Source organism: Gavialis gangeticus, unplaced genomic scaffold (assembly GCF_001723915.1).
Source record: "Gavialis gangeticus isolate Ggan-Ray unplaced genomic scaffold, GavGan_comp1, whole genome shotgun sequence".
Lineage (NCBI taxonomy): Eukaryota > Metazoa > Chordata > Crocodylia > Gavialidae > Gavialis > Gavialis gangeticus.
The window spans coordinates 118,134,637-118,139,055 of NW_017728992.1; the positions used below are offsets into that span (position 1 = coordinate 118,134,637).

The 4,419-nt window shown below is 45.2% G+C and overlaps 1 protein-coding gene across 1 annotated transcript in view; it reads left to right on the forward strand.

Annotated features, from left to right (window-relative positions):
- Positions 1–202: 202 nt before the first annotated feature.
- LOC109298716 (lipoxygenase homology domain-containing protein 1) overlaps positions 203–4,419 on the forward strand; it is a 236,860-nt gene continuing 232,643 nt past the window's right edge. Inside the window, exon 1 of the mRNA XM_019518967.1 lies at positions 203–306. The gene's annotated coding sequence lies outside the window, so the exon portion shown is untranslated. The remainder of the gene's footprint in view (positions 307–4,419) is intronic.

Below are 4,419 nucleotides of genomic sequence, written 5' to 3' on the forward strand. Positions count from 1 at the left end.
ATCTTCCAAATGTAGCCAGCTTTCTAACACATAACTTTGCATCTGGCTCTGTTAAAATGCTTATTGTTTGCTTGCACCCAGTATACCAAGCATCCAGATCTCTCTGTATTAATGACATATCATATTCATTTTTGTCACTTACTCCATCTTTACAACATCTGCAAGATTCGTTAGAAATGGTTCTGTGTTTTCTTTCAGGTCACTGATAAAAATGTTAAAGAGGTGGGGCCAAGAACTGATTCCTGAGGGACCCTGCCTCTGCTCACTGGTGATACCCTGTTTACAGTCACGTTTTGAGAGCTGCCAGTAAGCAAGATTTTAGTCCTTTTGAATGGTACACTGTAGGATGTGTACAGTGATTTTGTATCATTCTGGTTTAATGCAAATATGATGTGATACTATGTCCAATGTGTAGCAGTTTGCAGGTCCACCCCCAGTGCCTGATGCCACCTGGGGTCAGCCCACCTGCTACACTCTCCAGCCCCGCTTATCTCCAGTCTCTTTTCTGCCATACCTTTGATGTTATTAATAATACGCTGGGGAAGGCAGTCCTTGGAAGCCAGCAGTAGCTTCTCTGGTGCTCCCTGTGGTGGGCCAGTAGGGGGTGCTCCTGCACTAAGCCACCCAACTCACTGGACCGGACCACCTACCAAGCTCCAAGTGCCTCCCCTGGAGTCCCTCACCTCTGGCTGACCCCCTTCCTGGAGCATACCTGTATGCCTGGGGAAACCGCTGCCACCACCCAGGGGTCTGGTCTGTATTCAAGCCCTGTGCCCCCCAGGGTACACAGGCCTTGTAGACCTTGAGGGTTCTTGACCCACTGTGAGAACTTGGAGTGCTTCCTTAAGCCTGAAGCACAACTAGTAGCCTCCCTTAGTTAGCTGAGCATAGGGAGCTTAAAGGCATGCCCCAATACCTCTCTCAGCAAGTCCATCACACTTGTTATAGTGGACAGCTTTATTGGTTAAAGAGGGTAGTTTCATAGTTTTATAGTTTCTAGGGTCAGAAGGGGTAGGCTTGGGGAAGGGTACAGGATAAAGAAGTATCAAAGAATAACCCAGAGCAAACAGTGTCAGCTTAGTAGCTGGCTGATACTCTTCTACATTACAGTAAGCTATATTTCTAGATGCATTTCAGGTAAGTTACTCACATGTTTATCTGGAGCCTAGAAGAGCTCCAGAGACTGTGTGCTTACTCCTTGTTCCCCAATATGGCTCTCCCTCTTCCAGGAAGAAGGGACCCTTAAATAACCTTTCTGACATCATTATCCATACCCAGTCAGGGCAGGTATTGTTTGATGCTGATCAATCAATTTGAAAAGCATCACTGGTCACCTCAGGGAGTGACATGGCTCAAGCCCCTGCCCCCTTGCCTTGAGGTCAGTGCTTAGAACAACAGAGAGGTTAAAACCACACCCTCTTACCTGAAATCCCTCACCTAGGCGGAATTGGTTGCTTAGCAACCAGAGCAATAGACACGTGAGAGGGAGATGGCGGTGGTGACGAGGGAGAACAGACTACCCCGAGGGAGAGGAGGAGGCTGGAACAAGATTCTTCAACACTCCCCACTTTTGGCTCTGTTGTTGGGCTTCTCTGCCCCAAACTCAGTCCTGGGGTCTCTATACTTTTCTAAGGCTGCTTCCTCTTTAAGGCAGTCCCCCCCAGGCCTCAAAAACACTTCTTGGAATTTCAGGCTTCCCAGGTTTGGCCCCTTTTTCTGCAGCTGAGCTCTCAGCCCAGGTCCACTGCTGTGGATCTTGGCTCCTCAGCCTTGGCCCCTTGCTTCCAGCTCAGAGCAGGTCTCAACCTGTAGAATACCCCTAGCATCCTGTTATGTGGCCTCGAAACCTCCCCCATCATCACAGCCCATACCTCTAGTTAAACCAAAACGGAACACAGAACATCAACCCAAAAAGTTCCAACTCAAATATAAACTCTTCCTTGGGTCTCTGCTCACTTTAGCCTTCCTGCCCACAGCTGGCTTGTTTCCCCAGCCTCCCAGGTATCTCACCTGGGCTGTCATATACCTTCCCCCAGTCAGTTTCATTCAGGGCTCCTCACCCTGTGGCAACCAGGATCAGACTCCCCCATTCAAGTCCAAAGGCTAGGCTTATATGCCCCCAACCCAGGACTCTTCCTGTGATCCAATCCAGATTTCCAGTCCCAGGACTCAGGTGCTGCTGCTTCCCTCATCATCAGTCTCTCATTTTGCAACTTGTAGCTCAGTTTACATAAGCAGCTCACACCTGCTGCCTCTTGACATCAGGCTTTCTGCAGCTTGCCCAGTCTCCCCTCCTCATGCCTAGTAACAAGGGTAGGGGTACTCTGTTTTAATGTCTTCCAGAAGCCTAAGTATGTTCATAGATTCATAGATGCTAGGGTCAGAAGAGACCTCAACAGATCATTGAGTCCGACCCCCCGCCTAGGCAGGAAACAGTGCTGGGGTCAGATGACCCCAGCCAGGTGCCTATCCAGCCTTCTCTTAAAGACCCCCAAGGTAGGGGAGGGCACCACCTCCCTTGGAAGCCCATTCCAAATTTTGGCCACCCTTACCATGAAGAAGTTCTTCCTGATATGTAGCTTAAATCTGCTCTCTGTCAGTTTGTGACCATTGTTCCTTGTTACCCCAAGAGGCGCCCTGGTGAACAGAGCATTTCCGATCCTTTGCTGCATCCCCCAAATGAATTTGTAGGCTGGCACAAGATCACCCCTTAGCCTTCTCTTGTGGAGGCTGAAGAGGTCCAGGTCCCTCGGTGTCTCCTCATAGGGCTTGTCCTGTATGCCCATAACCATATGAATGGCCCTCCTCTGGACCCTCTTGAGTCTATCAACATCCTTCTTGAAGTACAGCACCCAAAACTGGATGCAGTACTCCAACTGCAGTCTGACTAATGCCGCATAGAGAGGAAGTATCACCTCCTTGCATCTATTTGTCATGCATCTGCTGATACATGATAAAATGCGGTTAGCTTTGCTGATGATTCCGTCATGCTGACGACTCATGTTCATCTTGGAGTCCACTATGACTCCGAGATCCTTTTCTGCTGCTGTAGTGCTGAGAGGGTCACTTCCAGTAGGCATGCTGGATATTTTTGCACCCTAGGTACAGCACTCTGCACTTGTTATCAGTACTGTTTTTTTATCCAAGCTTTTAACTCCTCAAAAAAGATACCAAGTTATTTTGACAGGATGTATTTTTCTATAGGCTTATGTTGAGCAGCATTAATTGTCCTTTTTTATTAATTGATATGCCTATAAGCCATTCCATCATTTTGCTCTGATCAGCATCTGATTGATGGGCCTATTATTACTCAAATCATTCTACTTATTCTTTGTTAAATATTGGCAAAACATTTACTTTCTTACAGTCCTCTATAATTTTCCCAGAAAAGTTTTGAAGACATCCTGATAATGATCCTTAGCTGTCCAGAAAGTACTTTCAGGTTTTTGGATGCAAGTTATCTGGACCGGCTGATTTAAAAATGTTTAATTCTAATAGCTGTTGTTTAACATTTCCTTCAGTTATTGCTGTAATAGATAGACATAATCACATATGATATGGTTATGCCATTTAGCTATTCCCAAATACAAAGCAGAAATATTTACTGAATACTCCTTTCCTTTTATAAAAAAATCTATTCTTCCCATCACATAATGGACCAAACCATTGTTAAAATTCCTTTTGTTTCCAGCAAGCTTAAAAAAGTCTCTTATTGGGCTTAAATGTGTTGGCCATAGGTTATTATCCAGAGGCCCTCAGGAGGCCATCTAATCCAATGCCCTGCTCGGGGAAGGAACATCCCTATCTAAATCAGCCTAAAAAGCTGTTTAACTGAACCTGTACTTTTAAAAACTTCCAGTGATATGTATTTTGCAATCTTTCGAGCAAATCTAATCCAATACTTAACGACCCTTAGTTTAAGCACTTTATGCTCAGACAGTCCTATTTTATATTCCACCTCAATTTACACTGTTGCAGTCTAATCCCATTACTTCTTTCCCTGTTCTTTCTGTTGTGTACTGCAGCTTCCCTTATCCTTATGCTACAATTCCTAGCTTCTAGTTTATATTGATGACATCAGTTCCCATCTCAGACAGGTTGTTTCTTAACTAATATGACCTTCTTTCTCTAATGTAGGGTTTGCATTTTCCTGTTTATGTTTATTCTCCAAACTGATTTAGCTCATAAATATTTTCAGCTCCATGTACTTGCCTTTTTTAAGTGCCAATTATATATATGATTATATTGTGGACCCCTTGGCAAAACAGCACTTTGGGATTTGCAACTAGCTTTGTCCCCACTTGTTAACTGGGCCGTAATCTCTGTATTCTCCAGACAATACACCCAGCCCCTATTTTTAGTTGCTTTAGCAGTAAGGTTAGAGGAAGAGTGGCAGGTTCAGGTAACCTAGGCAACCTG